This window comes from Protopterus annectens, chromosome 10.part0 (assembly GCF_019279795.1).
Source record: "Protopterus annectens isolate FY-2018-M chromosome 10.part0, PAN1.0, whole genome shotgun sequence".
NCBI lineage: Eukaryota > Metazoa > Chordata > Ceratodontiformes > Protopteridae > Protopterus > Protopterus annectens.
Window position 1 is genome coordinate 1,588,997,077 of NC_056744.1, and position 26,330 is coordinate 1,589,023,406.

The 26,330-nt window shown below is 41.6% G+C and overlaps 1 protein-coding gene across 1 annotated transcript in view; it reads left to right on the plus strand.

Moving 5' to 3' along the window:
* The window catches only part of LOC122813759 (protein ADP-ribosylarginine hydrolase-like), a 111,253-nt gene that overhangs the window by 52,654 nt on the left and 32,269 nt on the right, over nucleotides 1-26,330 (plus strand). The window lies entirely within an intron of this gene.

The following is a 26,330-nucleotide window of genomic DNA, read 5'->3' on the forward strand; positions in this document are numbered from 1 at the left end:
GTAACTGGCTTTGCTTATGGTGTTATTTCATCACTGACCTGTTCATTAATAACTTTGTCACACTTTTGGAAGTCATTACCTACTCATACCCAGTCTCTGCCTTATTTATGACAACTATGTTCTTTATTCCTTAATAGCCACTATGTTACAATTTACTTCATGTCAGGAGCGGCCATAGGTCAACTGGTGCCCTAGGCAAAAGGGCTCCATGGCACCCCACCACACAACCTGGTGCCCCCATCCTGGTCTACCTACACCAAATAAATACTGGAAAAGTGCCCCTGCTAGAGAAGCGCCCTAGGCAGTCGCCTAGTTGGCCTATGCCTAAGGCCAGCTATGCTTCATGTATTTTCACAAATGTCACACTTTTATTCCTTAAAGTCATACATGTAAACAGATCCTGGGGGCATGCTGTACCCAGCTTTGTTCTAAAACTGTGAAATTAAAATTAAATAAAATGCAAATAAAAGAAAAAAGTAAAAATGTAGTGGCCCAAATAGTGTGGGGTAAATAACCATATTTGTGTGTTGTTCACAAAACATCTGGTAGTGGGCCTCTAGCTTTGAAGTTTGTGGCCTTTGAGGAGGAGGCGATTCTTTCAGTTCAGAGAGACATGTATTTTGAAAAGATTGCCGTGGCACTTGCTGGCAATGGGAAACCTTTCCTGTCAGGTTTGATAGTGTGTACCACTGAAAAATGAATTTATGGGGAGTCAAATGGTCACTTGCTACCAACAAAAAGGATGCTTTGCAAAATCAGCATGATTTGTCTGTTCAAAGCGTCTTCATGCTACTTGTCCAATAACAATCAAAAAAAACTTGGGAAAAGATGGGCATTTAAGGTGAATTTTGTTTTTATGGTTATGGCTTTAAACCGAGGGTTAAGGTAAGAGCTTTAGGATTTTAGAGTTATGGTTAGATTTTAGGTTTAGGGTTAGAACCATAAGGATTGTTTGTTTATTAACATGTATTTCTTGTGAATGATTTTTTTTATTTTAAAACAGTTTCTTTGGCATGTTTATCACGGTATATAATAAGTAATATGCTGATCACATACACTACAGAAAGTTTACATTTACACCAGAGATCCAGTGTCACTTCATTGTGTCTAACATCAATACGCTCCACAAGGGCTGTAATATACATTATCTTGGTCACAGCTGATGGTTGAAATACTATTGAAACTTTCAGCTTGCTATTATAACAAATTTCACCTTGGCATACCATTGCATAAAGATTTTTATGTAATTACCAAGTAAAGTCAATTGATATCATTACACTTGAAAATAGCCCCTGAAACAAAATAATTATTCACAGCCCCTTATACATCTACAGTCATCCAAACTGACTTCCTGCGTTTTATCTCTCCCCTTGTTTATAGGTTCATAGGAGGTTACTAGGCTAGCAGCCCTAGCCATGTTAATCCAAAATTTCCCAATTTGTTCTTTATGGGTAGCTTGCAGAATTTATAAACCGAGCAGATCTGTGATGAACACCGGCTACCCCTGTCTATAAGGGACATGGGTGCCACCCCAGGGGGGAATTTGCAGTCTCCCATCCAATTATTTAGGTTGCATTTGAATAGGGTTAGTGAGGAGCTCCATTTTACACGAAGAGGGAGTCTATTCCAGAGAAGTGGCAGTCTCTGGGAGACATCTGTCTCTCTCTAGCATAATCCGTTAATGTTGCAAGCTAGGTTGAGATCCTTAGAGCAAGTGACTCTAGAGCCATTTAACTTGTGGACATGCAGCATTTCCATTACGGCAGGGTTGGAGATTGCCCTATAGACCAGGCACAATTCACCTCTCAGCAGTCTATAAAATACAAAGTAAAGTGACAGGGCTTTCAAGTCTGTCCACATAGGTCTTGGTTTTGAGTTGCTGTATTCTCTTAGTGAGAAATCTGAGGTCTCCAGCTGCTGCAGGTATCTGGTGACGTACATGCAAAAGGGTGCATTCTTAGTGCTCTGAGGGCCGAGTATAGTGGAGGTGTAACACTCCTTGACCTGCATGCTATGTTTTTGCTTATGAGGTGTACTACATAGAAGGCTTTCCTTACCATTGTGGAAACTTGGTGGTAAAGTTCAGATTGCTGTCAACCTGTGTTCCCAAGTCTTGCAGCTTTGGGTTGGAGCTCAGGGGTGTGCTGTCAATATTGCACTTTGCATTTAATTCCGTTTTACCAAAGGGAATGGTAATGCATTTTTTTTGCATTTAGTAGTAGACCATGGCTTTGGCACCATTCATTTGTTTGTATTGGCCGTTTTTGTAATATGTTGACATCCATTGGGGGACTCAATGATTGCTCCCAGTCTGCAGTCATCCACAAACTCGGTGAGCCAAAAGCCATCTACTTTGGCTTGGACTTGAAATAGATAACAAACAGTAAGGGGTCCAGCACAGACCTTGTGGTAGTCCACTGGTGACAGATGTACTGGTGGAAGTGGAATTGACAGTTTTGACAGTGTGTTCTGTTGGTGTGCCAGTTGGTTACCATCTAGTAATGTAAGGGTTAATCCCTGTCTGGGAGAGTTTCTCAATGATGTCAGATTGGAGAATTGTGTCAAAAGCCTTGGCAAGGTCGAGATAGGCTGTGTACTGTCTTACCTTCATCCATGGTTTTGGTGACATTCTCAAAGAAGTCTACCAGGTTTAATGAGCATGATCAACCCTTAACAACGCCAAACTGGGTTGGGTTCAGCAGAGGTCACCTATGTCTTTGCTAAGGCCCATGATAATTCTTTCCATGGCCTTGCAGATGAGGCTGGTCAGACTTGTTGGTCTGTATTTCCCAGGGTCAATTGATGGCCCCCATTTGTGCAGTGGGATTACTGTTGCTGTTCTCTCTTCTGCAGGAACATGGCCAGTTCTCAAGCTATGATTAGAGAACACCAAATGGGTTGACTAGGTTTTGTTTTAGAATGTTTAGTAAACAACCTGGGATATTATCTAGTCCCAATGAGTCTGCACATTTGACCTTGGCGAGTGCAGAGATGACCTGCTCTCTAGAGTTACTCTGCAGAGGGCCGATGTCAGGTATTCTTTGGGATATGGTAGTTGGGGATTGGGGAGGGTGAAGTTTGCTCTGAATCTGTCAGCTAGCAGGTTGTCAATTTATCTTCCAGTGTAGTATAAGTGATACCATCTACAACCAGTTTAGCACATAACTGGGCATTCCCTGTCAGACTCTGGCTGTAGTTAAAGAATGCCTTATGATGATCATTGGCTAGGGATGCAATTTTAGTTTCATAATTTGAAGATTTTACAAGATTTCTGATTTTCCTGTTTAGGCTTGGGAGGGAAATCTTCATCTAGAGGGTGATGTCCCTCTTGCTTTTGGACAAGGTTCTTCCTCCTGGTATATAATCTGCTAAAGTCCACCATGGTGGTTTGTTTTTACGGGAAGACCTGGTTTTGATCCAGTCAGGTGCAGTAGAGTTTTTAAGTGTTTGTATAGGGCATTTGCGTATACTTATGCATATTGATCATTGGTGTGTTGCGATTGTTGGTGGCATGAAGCTTTGTATACCATTGCTTAGTAGACAGTAGTTAACTTTGGTGCAGTTTTTTTATAATTTTTTGTTCCTGTGAGGGTGTCTGTTCCAGTAGTTACTTCAAATGAGACTGATTTGTGGTTTGACCTAACCAGGGAGGGTATCATGCATGGGGAAGTACAGCGACCCCCCCCTCATGTTGGTGAGTACTGTGTCCAGAACATTAGAGCCCCTAGTTGGGGGTGCAGACTCTGTTCTAGAACATTGTCTTAACAAAGTCCAGGATCCTATGGGTGAGCGTATTTTTTGCTTGTTTGTTCCCCAGTCTATGGAAGGATAGTTGAAATCACTAAGGTGTTGGGCTGCATGGCAAGGGATTCCAGTAAATCAAGGTAGGCCGTGTGCTTATCCTGGTTCATGGTGGGGGATCTACAGCTAGTAATGATGTGCTATGGTACTTTCCCAATAGTTAATTGGACATGGAATAGTTTGAGAGAGTCATGCTATTTGACCAGTCTCAAAGTGTATTTGGTTTTAAAGAAGATCGATACACTTCCACCTTTGGTTCCTTCACAGTCATTTTGAGGTCGGAACATGTGGAAGACATTGTAGCCGTGCACAGCCGAGGAGCTCTCACTGGCCTTGAACCATGTTTTGGTAACTGCACAAATGTCAACATCTTCCAAGGTGAGGAGTGCTTCCAGGGAGTGCAGTTTCATGTTTAAACTCCTAGCATTAAGCAGCACAACCCTCAGTTTGTCTAAATTAGATTTTGTTACACTGGAAAATGTGTTGTTTTGACAGTGCCTAAAAAGGCACTGTGGGGGAGGCAAGGGCATTTGCCAGTATCCAAAAGCCTAATTGGGACAGGTGCAGACCATCTCTAGCAAAGCAGTGAGGTCTGTCTAACATATCCTCCCAGGCTAACAGATTCTGAAATTCCCCTGGACTGACAGCAGAAGATGAGCCAATTGTTGAAATCAATCATTTTTTGGTTATATTGTAACATCATCCTGGGTGAGGGTAGGATACTGCATACCTGTCTGGGACACATAAGAGTTCCATCATGTCTCTCTTCATATAGTCCAGAGAGGTACGTCTCAAGTCATTCAGTCCAACATGGACTATGACAGAGTCATAACGGTACTTGTTGAGTGACTTGAGTGCATGTGTTATTTCTCTGATCCTGGCACCTGATGGCCTTTTTTATGTATTCTTAGCTGTGTTAATCCTTTAATCATAGGTTCATAGGTAGGTACTAGGCTATCGGCCCAAGGGCCTATGTACGCCTAGCCAGCAAGGTTCCATAGCTTACGCCACCCAAGAAAGTTATTTTCCTGTGCCACTGTCCAGCAGAGATACAGAAGTGATCCCCGGGGTATATTTCCTATTTCCCATCCTCATCAAGATTTTTCTTGAAGAGTGCTAATGAAGAATTTTGCTTGACATAGATGGGTAGCTTATTCCAGAGTATAGGAAGTCTCTGGGACAGGAATCTATCCCTCCAGCGTGTCCTGTTTATTGTGGTGACAAGGTTTAGGTCCCTAGAGCGTGTAGCTCAGAGGGGATTGGGATTTCTTTAGGTGTAGCATGTCCAACAGCTCTGGGTTTGACATAGCTTTATATGTTAGGCAGTGATCACCTCGGAGTAGGTGATATGCTGTGGAGTAAAGCTGGGTTTTTTTGAGGCGGTCAGTGTAGGGCACACGTCTTCTCTGCACCCAGTGTGCAGGCCGTTTAACCATTTATTCCTCAAGTATTTACCTTCTTCATCATTCCCAATACTTTATTCTCATTGTTTTTAATCTCCTCTGTAATGGTTACCACTTATCCTTTAGTTAGTTTTTCTTTGGTCTTCCACTTTGTAGTAATTCCTTTTTTTGCTACTAACAGTACTAATGCAATCAAAGCTTTAATGTTTGTCTTTTTTCTTCAGACCAACTTAGCAGCACTTTTAAACTCTGACAGAAAGTAGCACTCTGATCCTATGGCTCTCTTTCATCACATCTTCGACCCAACCCGTCTACCTATGGGAACATTTTATGAAGTTTTGCCAGTGTATAGAGGTATTTGTGAAGACACTTCCTTCCAAATATTATAAACTTTCTGGCTTTGGTTGCTTCCCTTGGAATTAAGCAAATATATGTGCATTATTGGTCTTTGAATTATTTTTGTATTGCCTTAGAAAAGCCCAGTTTATACTTTCCTGGCTGATCACTTGTCTGTTCCTTAACCCTTGGGATGCTGCGGATAGTAACTTTAGCTTATTTGGATAGCCTGTTATAACATTAAGTATTGTACCAGTATGGGCTGCTGTTGACCACACCTATGTTGTGTAATTCTGACATCATCTTGTCTACTTGTATCAAACCATAGTATAAGAATTGTTCTTTGCAAGTCAAATTAAATTCTTACTTTCTCCCATTTTTTTAAATCTGTTATTGCCTCCCATTTGTATATAGGTTCTTTGTTTCTTGATCTCCAGAAACTCTTGACTCTTGTTTCATTGTCTGTCTTTTTATCTGTTTAATATTCCAGCCTATCAGTTGTAGCCATTTTTCCCATGCCTTTAATTGCTTTTTTGTGTAGAATTTGTTCAATAGCTTGCCGAATACACTGCTTTGTGTTAGCATTTCCTACTTGATTTTCAACTGCAACCCCAAATTTCATTGAGTCTGTCCCAAGATCGAGGTGTTTTGTCTAATAACGTAGCTCTCTGTCCTGTATAAGCAGGATCCTGAAGCAAATACAGTACCTTTGCTTGTGTAGCTTGAAAGTATCACTTTAACTCGGGTAAAGTTAACCCTCCTTGGTCTGTTTGCGAGGTGTAATGTTTCCCTTCCCATTTTAATTTCCTCATTTCTTTATTAATGTGTATCTCCTCATCTGGAGTTTAAAAATATGTCTACACGACATGCTAAATTAATATGACCAACTTCCTGATTATGTTGTTTTTATTTCTTCCCATGTTTCTCTAGCTGGTAGTTGCGAGTTGCTCAGTAACCATACTCCTAAATATTTCATTCTGCTGTGTCCACTAAGAAAGGGATATTTTTGCACCAGTGTGTCTGTGCAGGTGTGCAGGTGTGAAGTTGACTATCGTTTTTAGTTTTTTTTTTTTTTTTTTTTTTTTTTCATATTTATTTTAAATCCTGATATGGTATTGCACTTGTCCAGCATTTTAAATAATATCTCTAAGTCACTTTTGGAGTTGGTCAAGTATAGTATTTACATCACCTGCAAATAATGCAATCTTGTGCCTTGTCTGACCCCATTTATACCCTGTTAGTCTAGATTGTCTAGTTTTTTTTGGGCAAGGGGGTTCAATTATAAGAAAACAGAGGCAAAAGCAGGCACCCTTGTCAACTCGAATCTTGCACTGATTCTTCATTCACCTTTAATGTTTGCAGTTGCTCCATGATAGAACCCAAGGCTACTGAGGGTTACCCATTTCTTTGGGAAAAAGAGTATTCCATTCATTTAAACAGAAATGATCAAGAGATTCTGTCGAACACTTTATCTGCATAAGGCCCAAACAAAATCGGCAGGGTTTTAACTGTTTCCACATCTCATTGTACTGAATACCCTTTAAAAACCCTCACTGTTCATTATTTATGAATTTCTTCATTATCCCCCCTAGTTTCTGTGTTACTATTATGATGTTTCATTCTTGAAAAACTGTTTCCTTTTTTAGCTTTTTTTTTTTTCTTTTCTTTTTCCCTTTCCGTGCTTTTAGGGCCCAGAGAGCTTTCCCTATCCCCTACATAATGGGATCAACGGGTCTATATTAGATCAGTGAACGCTTAAACAAGCGAACACTGATTGATCGACCTTAATTTAGCAAAAGTTAGAAATATCGAAGCAACAGAAACTCAAATTTTTTCCTAGGCAAAGAATTTGGTTGTCCGTTTCTGTTGCTTCGGTATTTTCAATGCTGTGGTGGAAAGTTACTGGTCGGATTCAGGTAAGTGTGTAATTGTGTGGATGTGAGTGTTAGGGTGGGTTAGGTGAGTTAGGGCTTTGGTTAGGTATGTGTGCGATTGTGTAGACATGAGGGTTAGGGCGGATTTAAGTGAGTTAGGGTTAGGGAGCGGGTGAGGTGAGTGTGCGATAGTGACGGACTTTAGGGTTTGGGTTAAGGTAAGTGGATAGTTAGTGGTGTGCGCATAGTTTAATGTAGAGTTAGGTGTCAGATTTTAGGTGTATGTGTGTGGATTTCTGTTTGGTGTGCTTGGTGTGTATGTGTTTTGGATCAGCGACCCCCCCCCCCCCCCAGGAAAAAAAATCGCTGATCTGACAGTTCGAGATTTGTAAGCTTTCGCTTACATAAGGTCGATTAATCAATGTTCGCTGATCTAATATAGACCCGGATCAGTCATGGAAGATCTAACTTCTTCAGATACTCCTGTATACTTTGGGCTGTATCTCTGTTGTTATTCCCTGCCCTATGCTTCCTGTAGTGTATCTGCTGAAATTCTTTTACCTTCCCAACTGTTCCAGGGTCTTTCATTTTAGTTGAGCTAGTGTCAGCCCTCTTTTTTTGAGCCTCCGTGCCAACATTTTGGACAATTTTCAGACTATTTTCAAAATATTTTAGTTTGAGTTGCTTCCCTACTGGCATTTCTTTTATCTAAGTAGTAATTCAGTTATTTCTTAGCCTCGCCTAATTCTTCTTCTAGAACCGAAATGTCTGGCTGAGGTTGTATTTGTTGAAGCTTTTATTTTTTCCTTGCCTTTATGTATTTTCCTCTGTCATCCCATATATTTTGCCCTTTTATCTCTATTTGTATTTTTTAATTTTCCTTACATTTGTCCCACTTACACCATAATTCACTTCTATCCTGTGTTAACTCATTGAATCATTCTGTAGGGTTTTGTGGAACCATTCCCTGGTTTGTGTACTCTTAAAGATAAGTAAGACAGTGTGAGTGCCTTCCTCTAAGAGGCTGGACTTTGGAACTTTAATCTTAATTTTACTGGTACATGATCAGACATCACTATAGGATGGGTAGTTTACTTTCTCAATTATTTCATAAATATTCTTTTTGTATATACAATTTGTCTAATCCCCCCGTGTGATATCTAGGAAAGCAAAAAGTGCCTTCCTTTGCAATTCCAGTGGTTTGTTAGACATCTACCAAGCCATAAATTTGACAGCATTTATGCAGGCAAGGCCCCTCTTTCTGTACTTTTCCATTACCTATGATCTCCTGTTACATTAACTGTATTAGTTACTACATTCCAGTTTCCTATCAGCACACATTGAAAGTTGAGTATTCTAGCTTAGACATCTTTAATGTCCTGATCTATGGTTTTAGATGAGAGATGTACAGATGCCAACATGACTCTCACTCCTTTCCACCAACCTTTCAATACTATGTTGTTGTTCGTCTTTCGGCTTTTTCCTGGTAAAGGGTCGCCACAGCGGTCCGCTAATGATTAGCAGTAGATTTTTACGAAACACCGAGGTGCCAGCTCGACACCCAACCTTCAACGAAGGCACACCCATTTACTCACGCATGTCTTTCGAATGCTACCCAACCGTGGGGAGGACATGCAGACTCCACACAGAAGACACTCCCAAGCCACGCCGAGGAGGACATGCAGACTCCACACAGAAGGCACTCCCAAGCCACGCCGAGAATCAAACGGGAGAACCTCTTGCTGTGAGGTAACAACGCTACCGCCGTACTTTCCTAATGTATCTTTTAGCACTTTGCCTGAAATTGTCCCCTGTATTTAAAAATAATTAGTACCCCCCCCCCTTTTCCACTCATGATTTACTCCTACATATTGTCCCTCCATCCTAGAATCCTTAATGAACTCTCCATGCTTGGTATCATTCAAGTAAGTTTCCTGCAGGAGGGAAGTTTGCATTCCACTACTTAACGTATGCAAAACAGCCGAGGGTTATAACCTGTCTTCTGCACCATTAACATTCCACGTGATCAGACTAAGCATCCTGTGAATAGCATAATGTTGCCTCTACTGCTACAAACCTTAAACACGTTAATTGATCCTGCAGCTGAATATTTATTGTTAGAATGCATCCTATTTTTCCCCTGTCTCTTGCTGGTTAACTTGTCCTAGCTTTGTTCTCTGAAATTGCATCAGTTGATCGATCAATACCCTTCCACTTCCTCCAAAGAACTATGTACACAGCTCTTTTCTTTTGACTTAGTCATTTGGGAGCACTTACTCCACTTTGCTCAGCTTTTGATCGATGCCGCCATCATGAAGGTGCTCAACCAATCTGTCTTAACCCTCTAATCAAAACCCTCCAGCATTTTCTTTTTCTTTTTCCTTGTAACTTCCCCTTTTATCATTATCTACTTAGCCAACAAAGATTTTGCAAACTTGGTTTTGTATTAATTTAGCTGATTGCCATACTGGAATAGTAGAACTATAGCACAGTGACGTGTGGTAATACCACTTCATACCTTTCTGCTCTGTTTTGTTTGCATTTTATAGTTTGTTCTGTGACATTAGTCTTGTTTTAATTAGCAGATATGGAAAGATTGTGTTTCTGCATTTCTAGTTCCAGAAGTAGAATTACTTGTATAAGCTATCTGTTTGTATTTTAAAACCTGGTGGGTCATAGGGTCATAGTCCTTGTAGTTTAATTCACAATTGTGGCAGAACTGTGTACTGCTGCCAGATTTTGAGCCTTAGTTATTTATTATTATATTTTTTCCATAAACGGTTTTACTGGTAAATGTCTGCATAGTCTGGTGCTCTGAACTGAAGTAGAAGGTCAATAGTGAGAGAATTGTTTCTGCTCCAGTTTGGGCTTCACCGCTTTTCTATTCTGCTTATCTTTTGCCTGTTTAAATTTGCATTCTATGTCTGCCTCATCCCCCATTAACACATTTATGCTAAAGTTTCTGAAAGAGCTCCAAAATTGCTTTTATTTACTTGGATGCCTCTGTAGGTAGCCTACTTGTTCTACCCAAACTTCCTACCCGTTTGCTGTCATTGTTTGATAAGGCTGTGTCTGTGGCCTCCACCCCTTATGATAATCTGAGTGCCCACCCAACAAACCAGTGCTGTTCTTCAGTAAACGTCCTTTACTATATATTCTGTCCTCATTTTCCAGGAGCTCAGCAAAGTTTGGAGTTCTATCCTGCATTCTAGAAGAGTTTTACTTGTATCAGTGCCATCCAGAAAAAATTAAGTACTTTTATGTGTTCCTGCTTTTGTGTGTGCATTTTCACTTTTTTTTTCTACCCACAAAAAAGTGCCTTCAGCATGTAGCAGAAAGGTATGAAGTGGTATTACCACACGTCATTGTGCTATAGTTCTACTATTCCAGTGTGGCAATCGGCATGGCATGTCCACCTAGCAAGTTTGTGGTAACATTGTACTTGTGAGTCTCTTCTACTCTGCTTTTATATTAGGAGAATGGGTTTATTCATCTTGTGGCTGGAGGTGCTTGACTGGTCAACTGTATGAGTTGGGACATACATAGAAGTACTCATAGTATAGTTGTCTTATTGGCCAGAGGGATCATTTCATTAATTAGTTTCAGTTTTTTGTTTGTTTTTTGTTTTTTTTCCAGTGCTGCTATACATTTTGCAGATTTGCACAGGTTAATAGTGCCCTGTACAGTACTGAGCATCTAGAAAGCAAATTTTTCATGTAGAATGGTCCTTTACACTGTACCCTGTAAAGTGGCAATACAGGGCAAATACCTTTTAGGATCATAGAAGGTTACTAGTCTGTCAACCCAAAGGTCATTTCAAGCCTAGCCGTTTCATGCCAGTGTAATACCATAGATACTGTAGTCAGTACCCAGGACTGTAATTATTAATGACTGCCCATATCCAGAGGGTTATGGACACTATCTCTGGTAAGAATTTACCATGCCCCATCCACTCGTCCAAGTCCTTTTTGAACACTGTCATAGAGGTGCTCTGCTTGACATGAATTGGCACACCATTCCAAAGACTCTGCAGTCGGTGGGAGACAAATCTATCCCACCAGCATGTCTTATTCAAGTTGTTGATTTACGGTTGTGCAGCAAATCTGTTTGGTTTAGTTCAAAGATTGCTCTGTAAGCCAGGCGTAAGTCTCCCCTAAGATGTCTATACAATACCAAGTATAGTGACAGGGACTTTAGTCGGTCTGTGTAAGGCATGTACCAGAGTCCCTTGATCTTCTTAGAAACCTCTGAGATCTCTCTAATTGCTGTAGGTGCTTTGTACGGTACAATGCGAAAGGGGCATTATACTCAATTATGGGCCTGATTAGTGACTAGTATAGAGGGGTTATACCTTTTGCTCTAGAGACAATGCCTTTGCTATTCAAGTGTGCTACGTAGAAAGCCTTCCTTACTACAGTAGACACATGATGGTCAAAGTTAAGGTAGCAGTCTACTTGTGATCCCAGATCTGTTACCACTTCATAGGTACATAGACTATTGTTGTTAATTTGATAATGTGAATGGACATTGGACAGGAAGAAATGGAAATAGTTGATCTGCTGTGGCGACCCCTAACGGGAGCAGCCGAAAGAAGAAGAATGGACATGTTTTTACCGAAGGGAATGATGATGCATTTCTTTGTATTCAGTATGAGATCGTGACTAAAACATTAGTCGTTGGTCTGCGTAAGACCCTCCTTAAGTCTACTGACATAATTTAGGGAATCAGTAATGCACCAAGTTTGCAGTTGTCCACAAACTTGGTCAGCCGCAGCCCCTTAATTTTGTCCTGAAATTCTGAGAAGTATATTCTCAGAGCGTCTTCTGTGTGGCGACATGCGTGAACGGGCGTTCCTTCGTTGAAGGTTGTGCGTTAGGCCCGGCAAGCCAGCACGTAAAACTCTACTGCCAATCATTAGCAGACTGGAGTTCCGCTGTGGCGACCCCTAACTGGGAAAAGCCGAAATACACAAACAAACAATATACCAAACAGTAGGGGGCCCCCCTCGCTGGTGACAGGTCTGTTTAATGTGGAGTCACCCACTTTGGTCACATTTTTGAAAGAAAGCCACCAAGTTTAACGAGCAGGATCTCTCTTGACAAAGCCGAACTGGGTTGGATCCAGGGTTTGGGGTCGCCTATGTATTTATTTATGAGGTCCATGATGGTACATTCCATGGCTTTACAGATGAGACTGGTCAGACTTATGGGTCTATAATTCCCTGGGTCTGTTGCTAAGCCAACTTTGTGGAGGGGAGTAACTGTTGCTATTCTACATTCTCCAGGAACAAAGCCAGTGGTTAGGCTGTGATTGAGTAGGTGTACTTAAGAGTGAGGCTAATTCATATTTTAGTTTAGAAGACAGAGTGGGATGCTGTCTGGCCCCACAGAGGGTGTGTTTTTTTTTGCCTTAGACAAGGCTTTAATGACCTGCTCTACAGATATGTAGGGTGGGGGGTTGGGGGCAAGGTTTGTGATAAGGGAGTGAAATTTTCACCAAATCTGTCCACTAGGAGGTTTGCTATCTGTGTGTGTGTGTGTGTGTGTGTGTGTGTGTGTGTGTGTGTGTGTGTGATACCATTGGTCACTAGATAGGCACATGCTTGGGTCCTACCTTTTAAGCTACATATGTAAAAATAACCTTGTGTGGTGACCATCTTAGAGCAGCTAGTTGGGAGTCAAGTGACAATACCTGTAGATTTATTAGAATTCAGTATTGTGTAAACAAAGTCAGTAGACTGTAGTACTGCTTAGCACAAGGTGTTTACCTCACAAACACAAGATACAGAGTTTGATTTTCACCTTTGAGGGAAATTCATTAGGCGTAAAATTTCCCACAAGGGCAGCTAATCTAGTACTTATCTATGAACATATTATCTGCCTCAATAAAGCACCCTTAGTTGACTGCACCAACAAAGCACCCTTAGTATCCTTGTAACCCCAATACATCACCCCCTTTTAGCCCACAAGTCAAAGGATTGGACAGCATGGATGTGCAATCTCATAACTTTTCTGTAGCTTGGTGGATATGGGCATCTTGAGACAATGTAGCAGTTGTATCAACCACCTAATCCTTAAGGAAGTAGTCACAGTATGTGAAAAGTGTACTTGCACAGTGACACTAGAGGATAAACTCTCTCATACAAGTGCACATCAGGTTGTCAAACCCATGCACACAACACACACATATAGAATAATGTATGCTGAGGCAGAAAAGTGCACTTCCTAAACAACAAAGATCACTTAAAACCACATGTTGTTAAAGCTATGTTTCATTAATCCCAAAGGCACTCAGAAAAAAACGCCTAACACACATACTGTCACTCTCGGTGGAGCCCCAATCACCAAGTCCCTAAGGCAAGAAAACACATTTTCAGGACTCTTTGTCATAGAGGATTTCATTGTAAGATATACTGATGTCCCTCTAACCAGGCTGAACAAGTTGCTTATCTGGAGTCAGGATCCACCAAATCATGCATGTACTCAAGTCATTACATCAAAGGTACCTGTATCATTCCATCATAGTCCATGTAGGTGTAAATTACCTGAGATGTACCTTCCTGGGCTATATAAAAGAGACATTATGGACCTTTCAGACTATGTGTCTCAGGCTGATATGGGTCTAGCACTGAGCAGCATAGTTCCATCACAGAGGATGATGCCATAATATGAGCAAAAAAATCATTGATTTCAACGACTGGCTGTCTTTCTAGTGTCGTTCTAAAGGGATTCAATATTTATTTTGGGAGGACATGGTTATGAGACCACATTGCTTTGCCAGTGATAGTCTGTACCTCTCCACTCTAGGCTTTTGAATACTGGCTTAAAATGTATCCACCCCCATAGTGCCTTTTTTTAGGCAATGCCAAATTGACAAATTTACCGACTTATCAAAATCGACTCATCTGAACCTTAAGATGTTACTGCTCAATGCCAGGAGCCTAAATAAAAAAACTACACTCTCCAAACCTTCCTTATACTCAAGAATATAGACATATCCTGTGCAGTTACTGAGATGTGGTTTAAAGTGGCAGAGAGTACCTCAGCAATGCACGTTTCAGTACCTTCCACAATTTTAGACCAGTAGCTGCACAGACAAGGGCTAAAGGTGGAGGTGTCTCAAAATACATCAGTAACGAGCATACCTCTAGGGTGTTCAAACATGATGATGTGTTGGAGTTCCTCCATGTGCAGATCACCATAGACAAAATCCCATAGCCCACCCTCCATGTCCAAAGAAGTTCACAATGCATACTTGGACCTACAAATATTAGAGAATGTTGCATTGCATCCCACTCCCTGCAATGTCTCATCTTGGTTTGATTGTAAAGCTGTCTCTTTCAAAATCAACTCCATAATCCTATTAAAACTAGTAACCGTTAGGAACTCTTCCAAATCAAATTACCTTCTTTTAAGTGATGGTCTGTCAAAATTCAGTTCCCCTCCAAACCCAGAGAACACAGTAGCCTATGCTGAATGCCTCTGTTTGTACAACCATGTCAGTGGCTGCATATAGGCTGCTATACCTACCACATGTAAGCTCAGGACCATCTCCAGAAACAAACCATGCTGGTGGCATCCCAAATTAAACAAGATACACAACAAAAGGAAAAGAAATGGCAAAAATCAGGACTCTTTCATCAAAGTAAATAGGCAACTAGAAGGTTAATTGGGTCAAAGTCAATTTTGAGGTTAAAATAGCCTCCCAGGTGAAAGATCACCATAAGGCCTTCTACATCTGTCAGAAACCTCAAGGGCAGCACACAGCAATGTGCTGAACTGGTGGTTAATGTTGCCACATTCACTGAGCCTGGTGATTTATAGCAAACCTGTTAGTGGAAAATTTCAGTTCCAACTTTACCCCTTATCCCCACAACCATCCCTTCAAAAAATACCCTCAAACTTAACCCTCCAACTTTAACAAGGGAGCATGGCTACACTCACTAAAGATAAGAACACAATATCAGTGGGACCCAATAACATTCCAAGAGGCATCCTGAATAGCCTAAAAGATGACCCATCAGGACCCCTGGAGTCATTATTTAACTATAGTATTAAAACAGGCTTTGCACAACCTGAAAGGACTCCAATGGTCCCCCCCTTCTTAAGGGAGGACCACAGAAATGATCAACAAGGACATAGGAGACCTCCAGACACTGGACCATCCCAGTTTAGTTTGCCAAAGGAAGGTCATGTTTACTGAATCTGGTGAACTTCTTAAAAGGTCACTAAGGCAATGGATGAGGGGTAGGTGGTGCATCCTGCCTACCTAGATCTGGATAAATCATTTCATACAATACCCCACTTGGCATTGTCAAACTTATGGAAGTAGGTAGAAACCCCTTTATGACATACTAGACAGCTAGATGGCTCTCTGATAGGACCCAGGAGGTTGGAATCTGTGAGGCCACTTCCACAAATAGGCCAGTCACCAGTGGAGCCCCTAGGGCTGTATGTGGGGCCCACGCATCTTTGGCATCTACTTCTCTGATGTCAAAGACCTTTTGCTAACCAAGTTTACAAATGATTGCAAAGTGGGAGCAGTCATTGAATTCCCCCCAAGATGAGAACACCCTTCAGGAAGGTCTAATACAGACAAACGCTTGGTATCAAAGACATGGTTTAAAACTCGATACTAGGAAATGCATTATATCAACTTTTGGGAAATTTACCACCGCAGGTAACCACGTCATCAATAAACACCCTTTAAAGTTGATTCACTAGTCCGTCATCTGGGAACTCTTGTAGATAGTGACCTAGCCTTTGACCAACATGTGTCCAAGGTAGTAAGAAATCCTTCTATGTTGCTCAACTTGTAAAGGCATGGTTTCTAGGTCCAGAGAGGTCATCATAGTACTGTACTCGACCTTCATCAGGCCCATCATAGAGTATAATGCCCCCTTCGGTATATACCTGACAAGACACGTGTAGTAAATGGAACATCCACAAAGGTTAATTTAAAAAAGAATAAGTAAACACAATGTCCTACATTTATCATTTCAAAGCCCTGTCTTTTTACTCCATATTATACAGACTCCTGAGAGGCGATCTTTGTCTGGCATACAAGGCGTCCCTGGACCCTCTTTTGATGAATCTTTTGCACATTCCCAAAACAAACAACATCAGAGCTACTAGATTAAATGACCTAAATTTTGCCTGCGACATAAAAAGGACATGTTGGAGAGACAGATATGTTTCTCAGACAATTACCATTCTCTTGAACAGACTCCCTCTCCATGAGATCACAGTCCCTATTTAACAGCAACTTGTACCAAAAGATGGGTAATTGAAAATTCACCCCTGGTCTGGCTCCTACGTCTCTGATGGATGGTGGGAGTCAGTAAATCACAATCTGTATAAATTGAATTTGTGGGTGACATTTGAGTTGTACTTGCTAGGCTTATAAGAGCCCTAGTGGTCATTAACCTAGCATACACCTGTAAACTTGTGGTCATAACACGTTTCAATTACATGCCTTTCTATTACTGAACAAAATGGCTGACTACTATAATGTACCATATTAATGGTGTGAGCAAGCAAAGAAAATACTACTACACTTCCATGTCTCTATTTACATGATTTAAACAATTTACGTTCTTCTAGTTGATTGATCCTTTGCACACACTTGTCTAATTTGTTCATAGATATTACATAGGTTCATAGAGTCATAGGAGGTTACTAGGCTAATGGACCTAGGGCCCTTACAAGTCTAGCTGTGTTATACCTGTGTTCCCTAACTCACCTTGGTTAGATGGTCGTCATTTACAGAGCGAGTCTATGATCAGCACCAACTGCCCCTGTCCATTATGGAAATAGGTGCCACCCCTGGGATGAGTTTATTGTATACCATCCAATTGTCTAGGTTGAGCTTGAATAAGGTTATTGAGGAGCTCTGCTTCATGTGAATTGGGAGTTTATTCCAGAGGAGCAGCAATCTCTGGGAGATGTATCTGTCTCTCTAGCATGTTCTTTTCATGTCACATGCTAGGTTGAGATCCCTGGAGCAAGTGACTCTTGTCCCATTTGATTTGTAGATGTGTAGCATTTCCATAATGGCAGGGTCAGAGACTACTCTGTAGGCTAGGCACAAGTTGTTTTTCAGCAACCTGTAGGATACAGAGTACAGTGAGAGGGCTTTCAGTCTTTCCATGTAGGTTATGTTTTGGAGGCCCTGAGTTTTCTTGGTGAGAAGCCCCTGTGGTTTCTCCAGTTGCTAGAGGTGTCTGAGGTACGTGTAAAAGGAGTGTTGTACTCTATTAGTGGTCTGATGAGGGGTGAGTACAGAGGAGTTATAACATTATTGGTCTTTCTTTGATGCGATGCCCTTACTTATGAGATGAGCAACGTAGAGGGCTTCCCTTACCACTGCAGACACATCGTGATCGAAGTTTAGATTGCTATCAACCTGTGTTCCCACATCATGCACCACTGGTTTTGAGCTTTGGGGGCATGACTAGTGGGGATGGGGGGGTGAAGTTTGCAACAAAACTGTCAGCTAGCATGTTGGCAGTTTCCTCAGGTTCACTGTGAGAGGTATTGTCCACAATAAGTTTGGCACATAGTTGGGTGTTCCTTTTATATTTTAGATGTAGCTAAAGAATACTTTATGATTCTCCTTAGCTAGGGATGCTAGTTTAGCTACATAACTAGCTTTAGAGAACTTTGTAAGATACCCGATTTGATTGTTCAAGCTGTGGAGGGTATTTGTTTTTCTGCTGAAATACTTCCATCTTGTTCTTGGACATCATTTTTTTCTTTTTTTTACACAAGTCCACAAGGCTGACCTGTGTGTGTTTTTTTTTTTTTTTTTTTTTTTGTTTGTTTTTTTTTGGGAGGAGCTAGTTTTGATCCAGTCAGGTACAGTCAAAGTCTGTACAGCTGTGTAGGTGGTTATACAGGGAAGTTGTGTACTCCTCTGCATAGGAGTCCTTGCTGGCTTTGTTAGCAGGGGGGTATCATCATCTAGTAGGCTGTAGTTTTCTTTGTAGAAATGTTTAAAATTTTTTGCTCCTGTGGGGGTGTCTGGTCTGATTGTTACTTTTAAACAAGACGTATTATGGTCTGACCTTGCCAGTGAGAGCAACGCACAGGGTATTGTGCAGTGACACCCCCAACCCCCACCCCCATGTAGGCAAGTACTAACTCTAGGACATTTGAGCCCCTTGTGCAAGTGCAGACTAACTTTTCCAGGGCATTTGTATTGACAAGTCCAGTAACCTCCGGGTAAGCATGTACCTCCGGGTAAGCATGTTTGTGTGCGTCACCCAGTGATGGAATGATAGCTGAAATCACCCAGGACCAAAGTGTTTGGTTATATAGTAAATTACTCTAGTAAGTCCAGGTGGGCGGTGTGCTTCTCTTGGTTCATGGTGGGAGATCTGTAGCTAGCAATGATGTGGTAGGGTGCTATACCTATAGTTAGTTGGATCTGAAGTAGATCAAGAGAGTCCTACTGTTTAACCAGTCCTGAGGTGTATTTGGCTTTAATGAAGATGGATACATCACACCTCCAACTTTGGTTCTTTCACACTTGTTTTGGGGTCTGAAGATGATCTCCACCAGATACACCTCCAACTTTGTTTTTTTCACACCTGTTTTGGGGTGTGGAAGGCATTGTAGCCTTGCACAGCCAGGGTGCTCTCTGTTGCCTTGAACCATGTCTCAGTGACTACACAGATGTCATCATCTTCCAAGGTGAGGAGTGCTTTCAGGGAGTGCAGTTTCCCGTTTAGGCTGCTAGCGTTAAGCAGCATAACCTTGAGTTTGTCTCAAGTAGACTTTTTTACATCAGAAGCTTTGTTATTTTGACATTGGCCTAACAAAGCACTCTGGAGGAGGCAATCATCTTTGCCAGTATCTGAAAGCCTAGAGGAGACAGGTGAAGACCATCTATGGAAAAGCAGCATGGTCTGTCAACCATGTCTTCCCAGAAAAGACAAACCAAAGCAGGAACAAGCAGCACCCCAAAGTCTTCAGCTCTTCATCTCTTTATTAAAAATAACTTTAATAAAAAACTGGTAGCAAGTCACAAGTAGAGTTAAGCGCTTTTCTTCTAGTTTAGTAACTAGACTTCTTCAGACAACAAACAGCAGCTCAAATTCACTTAAATACACTTTCCCTTCTTTCTCCTGTTAACTTAATTACTTAATATATACCAATTAAATATAATAAATGACCTTAAACTTTGCAGCATAAATTAAGTTACACAATCAATGCTACTAGTTGGTGCAGCATACAGACATAATACAATAACATAAAATAGAATGAAATGAAATCAAGGATAGGCAAAATAAATCATACTCTGCCTTTACAGTCCAGCATATTAGTTAAATACAAAACTAACATGCAGTAATTATTAACCTTTTTACAATTGGTCAATTTCCTATACATAGGAGATCTACAAACCCTGACAAATTAATTTGAACTTATAATAAGTAAAATAATTCATTTAAATAAAGAATATTAAAAATAGTAAGACATGGGGGTAAAAATAAAAATAACCTACCTACATCCTTTCTTAATAATGCTGTTGTATTTTACATAATACATTACATTTTAAACTACCTGTTCAAGCTGTTAAGTCTCAAGAATCACTGAATGGAATAACAGTCGTTGATGCCAGGATAGTGGCAAGCATCCAACCAGATGTTCTTCGTGTTTCACTGTTGCAGTCATTACGTTTGGGTTATCCTGCTGGCAGGCTGCCCTCAGTCGGCCTGAATTCCAAAGTCTTGGGTCCTGCGTCAGTTGCTGTCGCCCCTTCCCTGATGTCAGGGGTATAAAAGATGCAGCCGATGCCATTTTCTTCCGTCTTTCTTGCCGCACGGTACCCGAAGCAGAAGCAGTTTGCAAATGCTGGTCGGCCGACTCCTGAGATTTTCGTGTTTGAGTTTCAGATCCGAAGTCTTCATTAAAAGCTAAGTACCCTGTTGGGGAAACTTTTTTCTTGCTCCAGACCGATGTCAGAAAAAGTTAATAATTGTATTTCTTGTGGGAAGCAAATACCTCATAAGGACTTTCATTCTTACTGTATTCCTTGCCTAGGCCCTGACCACGACATTTCTAGTTGTCGGTTTTGTGCTAAATTTAACCAATGCACTATTAAGTGTCAGTACGATTTTGCATTAAGCTATTTTGGGTGAAGATTTACTTATACAATGTCGTCGGATAGCCATCCGACTACCGGAGTTCACAAAAAACGTAAAGAAAGACAGGCAACTGTGGTCCAAAACTGATGAAGCTTCTCCTAAGCCAGTCGCTGGTTCGCTGCTTCTCTGTGAGGCGCTTTTGCAGCCCCTGATGCCCGCTACTTTAGAGTCGCAGGCCACTACTGACTCCCACATGGAGTCGGCCAGGCCGCTGGAAACTCAAGGTATTGGAGCCTCGGAGACTATTCCCTCTGATGGGTCTGGAGCCGCTGAGCAGGCATCGGCTTCTGAGGGTGTATTCAGACCTAAACAATTGTATATTAAACTGACTTCAGCTTCAAAGGCAAAGACTAAAGCACCTTTAAAGGCAATGAAAAGTTCACCAGCCACATGGACAGGCCTCCATGCCCAAAAAACAGATGCTCAAAATGGCTGAACACTTAATTACCTTGATCAGAGTTTCCCATCCCCCTCCTGATAAGAGGCCTAGGCAAGAGACAAACTATGAATCTTCAGATCTGATTCCTCTTCTGATCAGGAATATTCTGTTCTCCCCCTATGAGGATTCTGATGCTGAAGAATCTATTCCTTCAGCTTCTCCTCCTGAGGACTACTCTTTTGGGGAAACCTTGCATACCATGAGGGAGCACTTCCACTGGGAGAGCCAAGATTTTTCAGAATCTAAGAAGAGGCTCCGGGACTTCCTTTTACTACCTCAACACAGGCCTCTAGCTATTCCACCTGTGTTAGACATTGTAGATGATGTGTTCTCAGAGTCTAGTCTGACCCCTGACTCCTTACCTCCAGCTCCTGTTAAGCCGGACAGATACTACAGGGTTCCTGACTCTCATAAATTCCTTTTCAAAAACCCTACTGCAGACCCAGAAACTATTTCTCAGGATCCCAAAGGGGTCAAGGCTTCCACTGCAAAAAACCCTACCCCCTCTGACAGAGATTCTAAGGCACTGGATAGATGGGGAAAAAAGATTTACACATCTGCTACCTTGGCTATAAGGGTCTTAAATTGCCAATTTCATATGCTCAAATATCCGCAATATATCATGACACTGCTTAAACAGAAAATGATGGTAAATTCTGAATGTGCAGAAAACAAAGAAATGCAGGATTTATTGCCTGCTGAACAAGTTGGAAAGCATACTTTGCAATGTGGTTTTGATTCTCTGGAGGCCACCTGCAGGGCCGCTGTTATGGGTTCTGTCATTAGGAGGCATGCTTGGTTATAGGAACGAAATCTGCCTGATCATGTCAAAGCAAAATTATTAGAAGCTCCATTACAGCATGATACCTTGTTTGGTGTTCAGGCAGAAGAGGTGTTAAAGAAAATGGAGGACAAAGCTAAATCTATGCAAATGGTCAAGGATTTCTTACAGGTACAGCCACCTAGGTTTAGCAGACACTGGCCCACAAAAAATTGGTCATTTCCAGTGTCAGACAGACCACAAAGGGGCAGATCCAGACACCCTAGAGGCAGATCCCAGCAACAAGGTTCATACAGGTCTAAGCAATGGGGTGCTTCTACCTCCAAAAGTGGAGAAGACAAATCACAACCATACAGGAAACAGTCCCAATGACTTCCCCTGCCTGCACCAAGCACTTATCTTCTGGCAGCACCCTTGGGGGAAAACTAGCACTTTTTTCTCAAAATTGGCACATTATAACCCAGGACAAATGGGTTCTAGACAGTGTCACAAGGCTACAAGTTTCACTTCCATACCCTGCCAAGGGCAAACGGTTGGCCAGACCTGCCAAAAAATCAATGGGCAGAGGCTCAGATACAAGTTGCAGCTCTCATGGACATGGGGGCTATTCAATAAGTGTCACAGCAAGAGGAGGGACAAGGATTTTGCTCAAGACTGTTCTTGGTGCCCAGAAAGGACAAAGCATGGAGACCAATACTGGACCTATCTGTTCTAAACACTCATGGATATACCAAAATTCAAGATGTTGACCTTTCAGCAGCTTCTGCCCATGCTGGGCAGCAAGGATTGGCTTGTGACTTTAGACCTAAAAGAGGCAGAGGCATACCTGCATGTCCCAATCAGACAATCCTGCAGAAGATCCGATTCAAGTCTGGCTCAAAGCATTACCAATTCTCTGCACTGCCCTTTGGCTTATCTACTGCGCCCAGGGTCTTCACAAAGTGCCTGGCACCAGTAATTGCTTTCTGCAGACAAAGAGGAGTACAAATATATCCTTACTTGGACGACTGCCTCATTCAAGCAGAGAACATGGACATTCTACTACAGCATCTGGCATTTGTGAAAAGACTTTTAACAGGCCTAGGGTACACAGTCAATAAAAAGAAATCAAAACTAGTACCCTCTCAAGAGATAATATTCCTGGGTGCAAGCTTAAATACAACTACCCAGATGGCGTCTCTCACACCAGACAAACAATGGCAACTGACTACCTATTTCAAGGGAATGGTAACAAAGGCCCAGTTATCTGCAAGAAAAATTCTGCAGGCTTTGGGCTTCATGGCATCCTGCATCCTACTAATTCCATATGCAAGACTGCATATGAGGAAACTTCAATGGTACCTAAAAAGTGTCTGGACACAACATTGCCACAGCCTGGAAACAATGATTACTCTCATTCCCTGCCTGCAACAGGAGTTTCAATGGTGGGCAAAGGCTTGTCACCAAAACAAGGGACCGCCATTCTAACTACCCCCAGCCAGGCAGAGCCTCATGACGGATGCATCAGATTATGCCTGGGGGGCCCACATGGCAGTAAGAGGCATTCAGGGCACCTGGTCCACAAACCAAATGTATCTACATATCAATCAAAAAGAGATGCTAGCTGTTCAAAATGCCCTGACAACCTTCAAGGACCTAATTCATCCAGGACAACTACTGATAAAGACCGACAACACCACTGTCATGTGGTACATAAACAAGCAGCGGGGCACTCATTCTTACCCCCTTTGCAGACTAGCCATGGCTTTATGGGACACAGCATTGACTTACCAAGTTCATCTGCAGGCACAATTCCTGCCAGGAAAGGAAAATACTCTAGCAGACTAACTAAGCAGAAACCTCATGGATCCCCACGAGTGGCACCTGGATCCACAAAGTCTTCAGCATGATAACAAAGAAATGGGGACGCCTGGGCATAGATCTATTTGCCTCCCCTCACAACAATCAACTAAAAAGATTCTGCACAAGGACTTATCACAGACAAGCATGGAAAGTGGACACCTTATCTTTCAGTTGGACAAACCTATCAGTATATGCCTTTCCTCCACGGCCTCTCCTCCCCAATGTACTCCTAAAGGTCAGACAGGAGAAACCAAAAATGATTCTGATCATCCCAGACTGGTCACGCCAGTACTGGTATCCAGTCTTAAGGAACTTGTCTCAATGCCCAGCCTGGACTTTACCTCAAATTCCTCCTCTACTGTTCCTCCTCTACTGTCCCAACAAAACAATCTGATTCTGCACAGCCAACTCGGGACCCTAAACCTGGCAGCATGGTGGATAATGTAGTCTTACAAAGCACACCTCTCAGTAAAGCTGTGATGGATGTCATTTTAGAAGCCAGAAGGCCTAGTACTAGAAAATCCTATGCTGGAAAATGGAAGAGATTTTGTGCTTGGAATCGAGCTCAAGGAACTGATACAGCTGTCCCAAACATTCCTCAGATTTTGCAATACTTAACTGAGATGTTGAACAAAGGCCTATCTTTTTCATCAATTAAAATCCATGCCTCTGCCATTTTGGCTCATTACAATACAGAGCCACCAATCTTTTTCTCATCCTTTATTAAGGCAGTACCTCAGAGGAGCCAAAAATTAAGGCCTCCAAGGAGAACGCCGATACCTGCATGGGACCTCAATTATGTCTTGGAAAAACTCACCTTACCTCCTTTTGAGCCAGTTGCTACTGCGGATATAAAGGTTTTTATCTTTGAAAACAGCTCTGCTCCTAGCAATAACGTCTGCAAGACGAGTGTCAGAGCTACAGGCTCTCATGGCTGTGGAGCCCTTTATCATTTTTTATCCAGACAGGGTCTCTCTGAGGACAAACCCTACATTTATGCCTATGGTGGTATCCAGTGTAGCCCTTAACCAAACTATTCATTTGCCAACTTTTTATCCAAATCCACAGAACAAGGAGGAGAAAATTCTGCATTCTTTGGACGTACAGACAACTTAGATTCTACTTGGACAAAACTAAAGTTTTCAGAAAGACAGAACAATTACTAGTGGCATATGCCGCAGGATCACAAGGAAAGGCTATCTCCAAGCAGACTATTTCAAAGTGGATAGGTCACTACATTCGTTTCTGCTACTCGCAGCATGGCAAACCAGTGCCTAAGGGCATTAGGCCACATTCAACCAGAGCTGCAGCCACTTCTGCAGCCTTTCTCAGGGGAGTACCAACCAAAGACATTTTAGAGGCTGCTACTTGGAGTTCAATGCATACCTTTACAAAACATTACAATCTGCCACTTTACTCTAAATCCAGGGCAGGCTTTGCCACTGCTGTTCTTCAGGGCCTCATAACTGCTCCTAATGCTGTTTAGCTCCAGCCCCCCAACCATAGCTTTGGGACTCTAAACACGAAGAACATAGTACAGTTGTGTACACTTACCATAAATGTAGATGTTCAAGTGTATTCACTGTTTCAGTCCAGGTTACCCACCCGCCATCCCCCTTATTTTTGCTGGAACTTATCCTTACTTCCCTAATCTATACAACCTATGTGGCGTATTTGCTTGTAGATGAAAGTTTATTTTGGTGCATGTATGTTTTATTTACATATATTTAGCCTACCCTTTTGGGGACACCTGACATCTGGGGCAAGAAAAACTGAAGAAAATGGCATTGGCTGCATCTTTTATACCCCTAATGACCTGACGTCAGGGAAGGGTGACAGCAACCGATGCAGGACCCAAGACTTTGGAATTCAGACCGACTGAATGCAACCTGCCAGCAGGATAACTCAAATGTAATGACAGCAACAGTGAATACACTCAAACATCTGCATTTATGCTGTGTACACAACTGATCTGCATTTATGCTAAGTGTACACAACTGTACTATCTGCCACATTAATTCCTTTTTCTCTAAAAGGAGAGATCTTGGCCCACCCCTTACATCTTTTGGGATATGATCAATAACTTTAAACCTGAAGCTGTGAGTAGGGTTCCCTTTTAATATGACTAGCTAGGGCATTTTGAGGTTTTCTCCTTTCTGATATAATAAAGTTGCTCATATACCCACTCAAGTAGTCTATGATTGGTTTTCCCGATATAGCCTAGTTGACATTGAGCTAAATATATTGATCATATCCCAAAAGATGTAAGGGGCAGACCAAGATCTCTTCTTTTTAGAGAAAAAGGAATTAATGTGGCAGATCCGGTTGGATGCTTGCCACTCTCCTGGCATCAACGACTGTTGTCCCATTCAGTGCCTCTTGAGACTTAAGAGCTGGAACAGGTAGTTTAAAATGTAATGTATTATGTAAACTACAACAGCATTGTTAAGAAAGGATGTAGTTTATTTTTATTTTTACCCTTATGCCTGTCTTACTATTCTTAATATTTTTTATTTAATTAATTTTTTACTTATTTTAAGTTTTAATTAATTTGTCAGGGTTTGTAGATCTCCTATGTATAGGAAATTGACTAATGATAAACCCTCAAGATTAACAATGACTGCATGTTAGTTTTGTATTTAACCAACATGCTGGACTGTAACAGCTGAGTATGATTTCTTTTGCCTATCCTTGTAAGTACAGTAGT